This window comes from Mus musculus, chromosome 13 (assembly GCF_000001635.26).
Source record: "Mus musculus strain C57BL/6J chromosome 13, GRCm38.p6 C57BL/6J".
In the NCBI taxonomy this organism is placed as follows: Eukaryota; Metazoa; Chordata; class Mammalia; order Rodentia; family Muridae; genus Mus; species Mus musculus.
In genome coordinates, this window is record NC_000079.6 from 61,906,087 (window position 1) to 61,919,747 (window position 13,661).

General features: G+C 39.1%; 2 pseudogenes; both read left to right on the top strand.

The window, feature by feature from the left end:
* Gm7240 overlaps positions 1 to 10,642 on the top strand; it is a 112,471-nt pseudogene extending 101,829 nt beyond the window's left edge.
* Positions 9,873 to 12,586, top strand: Gm35619 (annotated as a pseudogene).
* Positions 12,587 to 13,661: the final 1,075 nt, after the last annotated feature.

Sequence of the window (13,661 nt, forward strand, 5' to 3'; positions counted from 1 at the left end):
GCATAATCCTTATCTCCTGGCCAACCACCCTAGCTTTTATACTTTCTACCTCCTACTTTTTCTACCTCTTTCATCCTCTGAGGCCTTGCACTTAGGACTATGTCAGTGAAGAATGGCATGCTCTTGGAGGGTATTGGTGTACTTGAATAATTAGTGAAATATATTGGCTGTGTAAATCTACCAACAGTCAAGTGGCTAAACAAGTAGTCTCCATTCCATCCTTAAAGTGTTCACTGTATAACCTAGGGTGTAAAGCTAAAAGAGACATAAGGATGACAGAGTATATGGGATGCAAATCTCTTCTGGCCTGGCTCCACTTTGACCATTAAGCAGAGTTAGATGAGTGGTATTGTTACAGAGATTTATTTTTCTTAATTAATATTTTAATTGTGTCTTGGTTGATTTCCTCCCTGGGAAGTCTTATTATTTCTAGAACAGCTGGATTTTCAGCCCTTTAGAGGAATGTTTCTGAGACCAGATATGGTGCCTCAGGGGCATTAGCACTGATCCCTGTCTGTTGCTCCCCAGGGCAATGGCCTTGATTTCCTCCTAATTAAAGTTTCTAAATTCTTAAGTTAAAGGGAAGTAGCGCAACAAAGTTTTAAAATTACTCGTTTGAGTCATGTAATGAACTGTGCATTGCAGTAAGAGGGAAAGGATTTGCAAGTAGAGCATGGCTTGTGCCCTCAAACCTGAACAGGAGGAACAGTGTCCTGTGTATAGAGCAGAGTAAAAGAGGGAAAATGATAGCTAGATCACAGACTAACTCAAGTTTGAGCCAACCAGCTTCAGGTCTCACCAATATGAAGAAGGAGCTGATGGATGCAGGGTGGGTGATTTTAAAATTTCCTAGCATGTATCAATTCATGCATGTTAATGAAAATACACATGATTGGTGGTTGTACAATTAGGAGAGATTGGGTTGATCCAATGAATATTGAATTTCCAGTTAGGGTACTATCCTATGTGAATGTGTGCAGTCCTCATTGACATGGTTAAGTCAGCTCAGATTTTTGAGAACAGGGCATTCATTGGCTGCAGCTTGTGTGTCAGGTTACAGGATTCAGCAACTACCAGTCCACATAGGAGCAAGATGAAAAAGTATTTTATTAATGTCATTGCCTCTGCCAGTGAATGGCCTGCTGGCCTGCTTTTTTTCCAAGTCAATATACCTATGTCTTTTTGCAATTTTATACATATATATCTCATATCCCCAAAAGTCCATTGTTGGCATTACATTTTAAATTTCATTTTTTGAAGATTCACAGCCTAATTCTTTATTTGTTTCAATTCTCTAATGTTTCCTGATCACTAATATTTTCACTTTTTTCCTAATTACTTTATTTGTTTCCATTCATAGCAGTATCTTCTGTAGCTCATGCTTGACTTACCCTACTTCATTGTGAATTACTTTAAAAACTCAGTCTTGACTCTGCCACCCAGCTCCTGAAAGATAGTCCTGCAACACCTTCCAGGCTGTGCCATGACTGGTCAATGGGAAGGAAAAAGACCATGCATGAGTGTTTTCTGAGGTCTCTTTATCTTTTCGGGGTTAATTACAAATAAAGAAGAACTTTTGTAAGAGTTGACTTCACTGATCTCTAAGGAAATGTTTCTGTAGGCCTATCCTGAAACCTTTCAATTTACATAATTATAATCGATAAATGTTTGTCTGTATTTTACTAGGAGACTCTCACAAGAATGTTTCTTGTGTATCTACAAATAAAACCTCCAGTCATTAATTACCCACAAGGTACAGTGCGGGGTTCCTTTGTGTCCATGTAGAGTTACGCCAGGGAGGTGTTAGACTAGGGAGAATGGTCTTCAGCAATAACTTGCATTTTTTAAAACGGTGACAGTGTTAGAGTAAATAATATTCTCAAAGATGTCCTTAAAGATAATTATGTGATAATTATTTTTTTGCTTGAAAATTCAAAAATTGTAAAGTGTCTAATGCGTAGACTCCTTATTGCAGGTTGATTTTGAAAGAATAACTTGCCAAGGGAAGGAAAACCTAAGTAAGTGAACATCTCAAGGGTCGAATACACTTTGACCCAAGTCATTGCTCCAGAATTGTCATATCCATTGTGTTATCTTACAGATGAGATAGACCTTGAGATATATATCTGACTGTGCACATCATAATTTGCCAGTTAGATTACTCTGCACTATCAAAGCTAAAAGAATCATACTTGGTCACAACTCATTCAGTACATGTCATGATGAGTCTAGTGATTGACAATGTAGGATAATGTATTTATTTTAGTGCTTTAATATTTTTCTGATGTATTTTGCTAATGGTAAAATGAACTGTCTCTTAAAGATAAAATGCTGCTCATTGAAAAAAACATAAATAAAAGAATTGACCTCACTGACAACATCTTGTGGAAGATTGGATCTCTGAAGACCTGTCCTGTCTGAGTTACTTGATCACTAAATCTCCAGTAGGGGAGATGCTAAGTTCCTGAGGCCCAGCTGTGTGGTCCAAACTAATGAGGGACATGGGCAGGCCTGGCAGTCAGAAGCACCAGAGGGAGATAACCTGCAGATACTTCTAGGATTCTCCTGAGACAAGGCCATTAGTAACTCTGAGGGAGACTACAGTCCTACCATGGTGAAGGTGAGGACCAATGACCCCAGACCAGGAAGGTCACATTGGCAGCACTATCAGAGGGCAGTGGAAGATGCAGCAGTAGGGGTAACCATGACTACTGTGTCTCAGATAACAGTTACTGGGGATGGTTGCCATGCCTCTCTAACCTGTCCCTATAACTAACATCTAAATATCGAGCTTCCAGTTCCCTGGATTAATGTATTCACTTATTTATTAATTTAAATTTTTATTGTTATTAATCTGTGAAAATCTTTTCCTTTATTGGGTGAAAAGATTCTGTGAGCTGGGCAGGCCACTCAGGAAGCATTTTGCTTGGGGTGACCTGAGTTCAGATACCAACACCCATGTGAACTACCTGCTACTCCAGATCCAGAGGATCTGACACCCTCTTCTCTGCTGTGTCACTTGCACAAACATGGAATGTATTTTCTGTCACACATAGAAACATACATATGAAAATGGTGACTGACATGTGTTGAAACGTGCTAATATCTTATAGAGCAAATCAAGCCAATTTATGTGTATAATAGGAATCATACACTGATTTTAATATGTTATATTGTATTTTTTTAAGGTTTTCATTTCATAAATGTGGTACACACTTAACATCTAATCATTAATCATAGAAAACAACATGGTTTCTAAGTTATCCTAACAGGAACACTTTTTTCTTAACATAAAAGAGTTAGGTAGCTTTAGTTATCAACCCTATTTATTCCAAATTTGAAGTGTCAAAATGCTTAATCTCTTCAATGTGTTGGAAGAGCCTCCGCTCCCAGTCCATCCCCCACTATTTTCAAAGGAGAGAACCAGAATGAACAGGAAGAGTGCTGGACACTAAGTTTGTAATTTTTATTCTGATTACAATCTTGCCATTCTTTTTTATTTATTTATTTATTTATTTATTTTTGGTTTTTCGAGACAGGTTTTCTCTGTACTCCTGGCTGTCCTGGATGGAACTCACGTTGTAGACCAGGCTGGCCTCGAACTCAGAAATCCGCCTGCTTCTGCTTCCCAAGTGCTGGGATTAAAGGTGTGCTCCACCACGCCCGGCTTGTCATTATTATTGAAATGGCCATGCTGTATTCACAGGTTTAATCTTGTTTCCTGTTTTCAGCGCTGCCATCTGTCATATAAGATTCCTAATTATAATCTAATTATATTGTTGTTCTCTAGGAAATGACAAAGCTTCACTTCTTTTTGTCTACTAATAACTTACTGTATTATAAGATACATGAGTTTTTGTTGGTTTGGGAATTTCTTATGGAAAAAACAGTTTTAGTTTTCTCTTTTTTAACCCAAAAAGATTTGCCTCTCTCATTTCTTTGAAAATCTGTGTTTTCCAGTTCTTGCAGTAATCAGTGTTTGGATTCTTAATACTTAAGTGACTGATTAAGTTTGGGATTCTTAAATTTTTCTCATATATTATTGTCCCCATCTCCCAATTTCTTAAATTGTCAGCATTTCAGAGCCTACAGTCATTTGAGGGAACTACAATTGAGGAGGTGCCCCAATCAGAATGGCTCTTTGCTAACTTTGTGAGAGAATGTGATGATTGACAACTAACTAACTAAGGCTCTTCCACTGAGTGTGGACAGATCCGTAAGGAGGTGGGCCTAGGCTGGATGAGCCAGCTAGCTGAGCATGAGACAGTGACCAAGCAAGAAAGCAAGCCAGAAAACAATGTTTGCCCATAGTTTTTGTGTTTACTTTTGAACTTGAGTTTCTATCATAAAATCTACTTAATGGAATGTGGTTGGGAAGAACCAACCAAAGAAACCTGTTTGTTACTTGAGACACTGTTAATTTTAGGATTTAATGACAACAGTTCTAACATTCAAGTTAGAAAAATAAAATGGTAAGCAAAATGTGTTTGCTTAGATGCAACTCCTTATTAAAATGGGATTTAGGTGTCTATAGAATCCATTTCCTCTTCTTTCTATTTATTTTGTTTTGCTTCAAACTCATCCTTGAGCTTTTTTCTCCTGTACTTCCTTTGGGTCATGCCTTCTTCAAAATAGACTCTGTCCTTAAGTCTCATAAGATGCAGTAGAAGCAATAGCTAGCTATTTAGTGCTAAGCTGTTTTGTCTATTTAATGTTTTCATAGTTTAAAATTTTGTTTTTGTTTCTGAAGACAACATTTCTCTTTGTGGCCCTGGCTGTCCTCTTAGTAGGCCTGAAGTTGAGGCAGGCTTTGAATGTAGAGATCAAATTGATTCTGGCTTGAAATGCTGGGATTAAAAATGTGGGCCAACATGCCTGGCCTTTTTTTATTTATTTATTTTTATTGTGAGATGGGTCTGTAGTGTACGTGTTTTTATATGACAAGCATTTGCTTTTGGGCTGAGCTTCAACCACATCTCTATTTTCAAATGTTGTATGCGTTATCATTCTCTTTCCCAGTATGGCACTACTCATGATGATAATACTGCTGACCCTTCTCAGTCATTGGATGGCAGGTGCTGACCTTCTTTCTACCTGATGTGTTTGTTGTGACTTATGTTAGGTAGACTGTGAGTCTTTTGTCTGTGTGAATGAAGATAAACCTCATGTGTGCCCAGTCCTCACAGTAGTCAGAAGATGGCCTGAGACCTCCTGAAAGTAGAATAATGGATAACTCTGGGCCCCTGTTAATATAGGCAATTGAGCTGACTTTCTTTTAACTACCCCTTCATAAGTTCTGGTCAGGCATACTACTATACAACCCACTCTGGTTCCCTTGGATCCTTGGATGAAAGTCTCTCTCTCTCTCTCTCTCTCTCTCTCTCTCTCTCTCTCACACACACACACACACACACACACACACACACACACACACACACTTTTTCATATTTTTACCCTGCCTTATGGCTCAGTGGCTGGGCTTTTTTCATGCTTCTTGCAGCTACTGTGTCCCTTCTTTAATCCTTGCTCTTCTATCCTGCCTCTTCCATCCTCCCATTGGCTGCTCGCCACTTTATGGATGGATCAAGAACCAAATGGAGAAAAGGACCTTCAGAGTTTACAGGCCAAATCCCAGTCAGAGCATCAGAACCATGCCCTACACTGCACTGCTGAGTTCTCCCTCCTGCCCTATGTTGTTTAATCAACATTAACATTGTTAATATTTTCTTCTGTCCAGTTTTAACTGTTTAAACATATATTCCTTTTTGATAGTATCTTATTAGTGCTATCGTTTGAACTGGTGCACCTCAGATGTCTGGAAGATGAATTCAGAACTGGATTGTATGTATCACTCTCTTAAGAATTTAAATAAAAGCCGGGTGTGGTGGCGCACGCTTTTAATCCCAGCACTTGGGAAGTAGAGGCAGGCAGATTTCTGAGTTCGAGGCCAGCCTGGTCTACAAAGTGTGCCAGGACAGCCAGGGCTATACAGAGAGACCCTGTCTCGACAAAACAAAAAAAAAAAAAGAATTTAAATAAAAAACCTATGAATTCTTTCTAGCTTTTTGGTTTGGTTGATTAACTTTGGCAAGGGACACAGGTTCTTACTATGTACCTTTGTCTGTCCTAGAACTCTTTGGATAGATCACACTGGCATCCAACTCAATGTGATACTTCTGCCTCTGTCCCCTGACTGCAGTGTTAATGACATAAGCCAATAGACCCACCATACTGACTGATTTTTATAGTTAGTAATTGTTAATGTTAATACAATTTCTTTAATGTGTGGTAAGCCCTGTTGATCTTGTAGAGCTTGCCTCCTCTTTATGTCTGTAATTAACAATTCTCTAGAAAGGCTACATCCTATTCAAAGGACTGAGAAATGACAGGGGTGAACCTCATTATTAAGTATCCTTCTAACATGACTCGGTAGTTACAGTAGAGCTTCTTTGTCAGGAAATTAGTGGAGCATGCCCCAGAATTATATGAACACATTGTCTATGAAGAATACATGAAGCCAGGTGTGGTGGTGTACGCCTTTAATCCCACCACTCAGGAGGCAGAGGCAGGTGGATTTCTGAGTTTGAGGCCAGCCTGGTCTACAAAGTGAGCCAGGACAGTCAGAGCTATACAGAGAGACCCTGTCTCGAAAAACCAAAAAAAAAAAAAAAAAAAAACCCAAAAATCCCCCACCCCCCACATGATCAATAATGTCTCTATTGTACTTTCTTTTGCACCTGTATATGAGATTCTACAGAATGCAGTGACTTATAAAGACGTACATGTGAACTTCACTCAGGAGGAGTGGGCTCTGCTGGATCCTTCCCAGAAGAAGCTCTACAAAGATGTCATGCTGGAGACATACAGGAACCTCATCGCTATAGGTAAAACTGTGAATTCCCTTTCCTATTTTAAAATTGGAAAAAATGTTTGTTTGTTTGTTTTTTCTTTTGATTCACTTCTGTAATTCCAATTGAGATGGATGAAGAATTTGGTAAGTGATACATGACTCTAAGGTTAACTGAAGACAGTAACTTACATTTTGCCTAATGTCCATACATACATTTTCTGTTACTCTATTTTAGGATTTAATTGGGACGACAAAAATATTGAAGAACATTGTCAAAGTTTTAGAAGACACACAAGGTAATTTTCATGTGCAAGCTCATACAAATAAGCTTCTGAAGACATTTTAGCTGGACAGTGGTGGCACTAACCTTTACTCCTAGCACTTGGGAAGCAGAGGCAGGCGAATTTCTGAGTTCAAGGCCAGCCAGGTGTACAGACTGAGTTCCAGGACAGCCAGGGCTACACAGAAAAACCCTGTCTTGAACCAAACCAGAAAAAAAAAAAGAAATTTTAATGTGTGCTGAAAGTTTTAAAGAAAATCAACATTTTTAATAAGCACAACTATAAGTGTATTGGTTATTTTTACATTCTAACAAAACCATTGTCCTAAATGTCCTGTATCTGATTTGTTTTTGCAAGGCATTCCTTTAGAAAGAGGACATGGAAATAGTGTCTTAGTGTATATCATCATTAGAAACATAGTCCTATTAGAGCTACAGTTCACAGCTGGCAATCAGTTTCTTCTTCTTATGTAAATGCTCTGCACACTAAAAGGTAGTACATATAGGTCCAATAGCTTCTAAGAAGCAAAAAGTCTATAGTAAAGCTACTGTTACTTCATACAGGTAGCGAAATTGCTAAATTCATTGAGACAAGCAGCTTATGGGAGGTAACAGCCATGTTGTAAAGTAACCTTAGTCCCTATATCACATATCTCTGAGGAGCAAAATGTTACACTCAGTGAATCCAATGTTCAAATTTTTTGTTAGTCATCCTTTTATAGAGATATCATATGTCATAATGGAAAGAAGCCATGTATACATAACGAATATTGAATGACCTAGTGTTCCCCTCTCTGCCTCCCAGAGCAATTAGAAGACATGCATTTGCTTTCAGTTAGGATAGACTTTTTGAATGTGATACAAATTTCATATCATTGGTTTTTCAACTTCATTGGCAATACATCAGCAACCTCATTCTGTAGAAGATTCTCTTGAGTCCTAGGAATGTGGAAATGCTTCTCTTTCTCCTGATTCACTTTGCAAATATAGAATGACCCATAGTATATGAAAAATTGGAATACACTTAGTGTGGTAAAGGTCTGAATTGTTCCACTCTTGTTAAAATATGGAAAAACCCTTTTATAGAAAAAGAATATATAAAGTTGAGCCATGTAATATATGGTCATGCCATCTCAGGTATCCTTGAAGATGAAAACCAACCCATAATGAAGGGGTAACAGCATGAATATAAGCAAAGTGATAAAAATCTTAAGAGCTGATTCCTCTTTATATTTAGACAAATAGTACCATTAAATCATACAAATAAAAGTATTCATCAGTGTGATAAAGCTTTCACATGTGCCAATTTTTTTCTCAGGCATGAAAGAAGTCAGAGTGCAGAGAAAGCGTCTGAATATACTCAATGTGATAAAGTCTTTTTTTTTATGCTCACAATCATGCTCAAAGGCATGAAAGAATTCATACAGAAATGAACCCTCTTGGAATTATTCAATTAGTTGAAGCCTTTGCTCAACATCGTCTCCAAATTCGTAAAAGAGCACAAACTGGAAAGAAACTCTATGAATGGAAGCAATGTGGTAAAGCCTTTGAAGATCACAGTCATCTTAAAAGCTATGAAGGAATTCATACGCGAGAGAAACCTTATGAATGTCATCAGTGGGAAAAAGCCTTTTCAAGTCACAGTAATCTCCTACAACCTAAAGGAACACATACTGGAGAGAAATGCTATGAATGTGATCTGTGTGGTAAAGCCTTTTCACAACATAGTCGGCTTAAAAGGCATGGAAGAATTCATACTGGAGAGAAACCCTACAAATGTGATCAATGTGGTAAAGCCTTTTCAGAACACTGTAATCTCCAAAAGCATAAAAGAATACATACAGGAGAGAAACCCTACAAATGTCATCAATGTGACAAAGCCTTTTTCCAACATCATAGTCTCCAAAAGCATAAAAGAATACATACAGGAGAGAAACCCTACAAATGTAATGAATGTGATAAAGTATTTAGACAAAGCAGTGATCTCCAGAAGCATAAAAGAATACATACAGGAGAAAAACCCTACAAATGTAATCATTGTGACAAAGCCTTTTCCCAACATCATAGTCTCCAAATACATAAGAGAACACATACAGGAGGAAACTCTACAAATGTAATCAATGTGACAAAGTCTTTTCCAGGCATAGTACGCTCCAAATACATATAAGAATACATGCTGGGGAGAAACCCTTCAAATGTAATGAATGTGAGAAAGCCTTTTCACAACATAGTAACCTCCAGTTACATAGAAGAATTCATACTGAAAAGAAACCCTACAAATGTAATGAATGTGAGAAAGCCTTTTCACAACATAGTAACCTCCAGTCACATAGAAGAATTCATACTGGAAAGAAACCCTACAAATGTAATACATGTGAAAAAGCCTTTTCAAAACATAGTATACTCCATTCACATAGAAGAATTCATACTGGAGAGAAATCCTACAAATGTAATTACTGTGAGAAAGTCTTTTTAGGACATTATGATCTTCAAAGACATAAAGGAATACATACTGGATAGAAACCCGATGAATGTGATCTATGTGTGAAAGCCCACGTACGTCACAGGAATCTTCAAAAGCATAAAAGAATTCATACTGTAGAGAAAGCTTATGAATGTATATAATATGGTAAAATCTACAAATATCCATAGTCTTAATCATCATGAACATATTTGTATTGGCAAGAAACCCTCTGAATATTAACTGTGTGCTAAAACCTATTTCAACACACTTATCTCCTAATGCATCAAGGAGCACATACTGGGGAGACAGGTTGGGGGCGGGGGTTAACTTATGAATGTACACAATGTGGTAAACCTTTGCATATGACAGTCATCTTTGAACATTAAAAAATACATAATGTATTACAGAATACAAAAAAAAAAACCACTCTGGTGAAACCTTTGTAAATAAAATGGTAAGGCCTTGGCAGGTGACATTTATCTCGTAATGTATGAAACAACACTTGTAAGAAACCTCATGAAAATAACCAATGTGGTAAAGCTTGTGCATGTACGAGTCATTCTGAAAATTATGAGAAAAGTCCATGCTGCAGGGAAGCCCTATAAATGTAGTCATTGTGGGAAAATTTTGCACTTCACAGTGTGGGAACTAGACATGGTGTAAGGATGTAAACTCTGAAGTTCAGCCACAGTGACATATTTTCTCCAGTAGGGGAGCATTTCCTTAATCTCCCCAAATGACACTACCAACTGAGAAGGATTGATTTCTTTGCTTTTAAGCCTTTATGATTGCTTTCTGTTACATGAGCGCATTCATGATGAAGAAAAACTGGGTAAGCATTCAGGTGCCTCCACTCCTGTGCTATAGCAATGAATTCTTGTATAAGAAGAACAGCATGAGAAAATATGAGATTTGTCTGTGGCTTTGTGTGAGGATGTGCATGCTGATTTCCAAGAAAATTAAGCTGCTGTACCTTCTTATAGCAGGAAATGTAGGAAGATGTCAAACCCTGACCTGGTTCCTGGGAATAAACTTTTTTTTAATTGCTTGGCTATGTGTCTATTTTAATGTGTTTTACATCATCTTGATGTCAGGAAATGTAAAACACTTATACAAGAGAAAACCTTATCTGGTTGATGATCTTGTTCTAGACGATAGACATCACAGATGTTTTTGATATCAGGAAAAAAAAATCCCGTTTTTTCTTCTCTTCATCATAGCCTTGAAGGAAGTAAATTATTTCCCATGTTCACGCAAGTGTTGTAATAGAGACCTCCAATCATAGTGGTGGTTTTTATTTTCAAACTTTTGGAATAGATATTAAAGTTTGTTCTATGACTTTCAAATCCATTTACAGATGTTTATTAGGGGGGTCCTTGAGTTCATTCTGTGACTTCACCTTTATTTCAACTTGTTGAAAGGTATTTTTCTGCTGCAATGAAGTTAGTTAGATACTACTCTTCTAAGTGGTCCATTCTTTATTTAAATATGAGGATATGTGTGATTATACATTTCAGTAAGGTTGCTGGTGAAAGCTTGGTGAGCTGTTTTGTGTTTTGGGTTTTTTGTTGTTTTCACAAAAGAGGGAAAGATAAACCCCATTTGTCTCCATTTGGAAGACAGGGCCTGGTTTTGAAAACAGCCATAAAGCACCAGCTTCAGGAACAGACCACAGTAACAGAAGGAAAGTCGTAAGACACCAGCTCTAGGAACAGATCTTAAATTCAGAACAAATTCATAACCCCACACCCACAGAGACCAGCCCAGGCATAACCACAAAGTAGGGGGTGATATCTTGTCTCAGAATGGGCCATCTGGGCCCTGCTGCTGTTGCGCTGCTGCTGGCTGCTGTGCCCAGACTCCACCATAGACCAGTGCCCCATACCTACCTTGCTAGGACATGGCAACTTCTCTCAGGTCCTGTTTAACAATGTTGAGAAGTTCTATGTTCCTGGAGGAGATGTCATGTGCTATTACACCCTCACTGAAAAGTTCATCCCTCATCCCAAGGCCTGGATCTGCATCTTTAAAGTAGGATGGAAGACCACCCAGGAGTATTATACCTTCATGTGGGCTCCCTTGCAGAGAACGACCTAAACAAGGTGTCAGCCACGCAGCAGGAAATCCAATTCAAAGCTTATTACCTTCTCAAGGATGAGGAGAGCTACCAGTTCTGCTATGTGGATGAAGATGGTTTGGTCCGGGGAACAAGTGTCCCTTTCCAGTTCTGTCCAGACCCTGACGAGGACATAAAGGTTGTTATCAATAAGGAAAGGGTAGAAGGGATGGAACAGCTCAGTGAGGAGCTTTACCAAGAAAACCTGGAACTAAAAGACAAGTATACTGACCTCCATGAGCAGCTTCAGAGGAAGCGGATGGTACTGGAAGCCACGCAGAGGATGAAAAAGACCTTAGAACAGGAAGTGAAAGAGAAGGCCTCTTGGGAGGAAGAGAAGGGCTCTTGGGAGAGTGAGCTGCTCAAACTGAAAGAATCCATACAGCAGAAGATAATGTCGGAAAAGGACTTGGGGATCAGAATAGAAGAGCTTCAGACCCAGCTGGCAACTCAAGAAAAAGAAATGGAGGACCTTATTGTGAAAGATCAAGAAAAGACAGAGCAGTTGGAACAGCTCAAGAAAGAAAACGGCCAGCTCAGCCTCAGCTTAACGGAACAGAAGCAGCACTGGAAGACGCTGGGACAGACAGTGGAAATGTTGAAGGAGAAGGAAGCTGCAGCATGGAAGAAGCAACAGGGCTAAAGAACGAGAACTGTATTCTGTCGGAACAGCTCTGCAACTGCAAGATTTTGCAGAAGGAGAGACTAAAAGACCAAATCTCTGAGCTGCTGAGCAGGGAGACCTATCACCTAGAGGAGCTGCTGAGCCCGAAGTCCGGTCACCTTAAGGAGCTGCTGAGCCTGAAGTCTCTTCATCTCAAGGAGCTCCTAAGCCCGAGAGCCTGCCACTCAGAGCTGCTAGCCCAAGCACTATAAGCACAGTCTTTTATAAAAACAAATGTTGTGGTATCGAAAGAAGTTTTCATGACAGGATCCCACCAAACTGGGAACAGCAGGAGCCTCAAGATTTGTATTGTCCATTTTGTATGAAGACCATCCCAGCAACCAAGAGATGGATCTCCAGGAACATGGTTCCTGTCCTTGTCCCTGCCTGAGCACTCCAGCCTGCAAGTCTGTGCTGGGCCAGATTCCTACTGGAGCGTGGTTCCTACCTGAGAAGGCTGCCTAGCCAGAAATCCTTAGAGGTTCACACAACTGCTGTCTGTAGGATGAAATTGAATGCAGTAGCTGTCACTTTGTCACAACCAGACTCTCAGTCAATGCCCAGGATGAAGGTACCTGCTGATTCACAGCAGCTGACTGACACAAAGTCATTGTCTTCTGAGATGCCTATCTCATTCAGTCAGGTCTTTGGTGCATTTGTGTTCGGGCCTCATTCCTAACCTTAAGGGCAGCAAGCAAGGACAGCACAAAAGTGATGAATTTCTTTATCTTCCTTGTCTGTACGGAAAATCTCAGATCTGTTTTCTGTGATCAAAGATGTGGGCCATCACACCTGGCTTTCTTAGGAAAAATGTGAGTGAGCAGGGGAAACAAGACGTCTTTCTATCTGGAACACTTTCTGTTCCTTTCTATACATATAGCATGGATTATGTCATATATGGAGATGTTTTATTCTTACACTGGCTAATCTGGAATTCACTGTGTAGTCCAGGCTGGCCTGCAACTAGGCAGTCCTGCTGAGTCACCTTCCAAAGTGCTGAGACTGGTCCTGAGCCACTGCTTTAGTCTGTAGGTCTCTTAGTTGCTAATTAAGGAATTGTTAGGGGCTGGAGAGATGGCTCAGCTCAGTATTGACTGCTCTTCTGACTGTTTAAATCTCAGCAACCACATATATGGTGGCTCACAACCATCTGTAACAGGATCTGACCCCTCTTCTACAATGTACTTAATAATAATAAATCTTTTTTAAAAAAGAATTGTTAGAAGTATGTAGGCTGGCAGCTTTCTCCATAGCTAATTGAGTTTGGATGAATGTAAGAATAAGTCT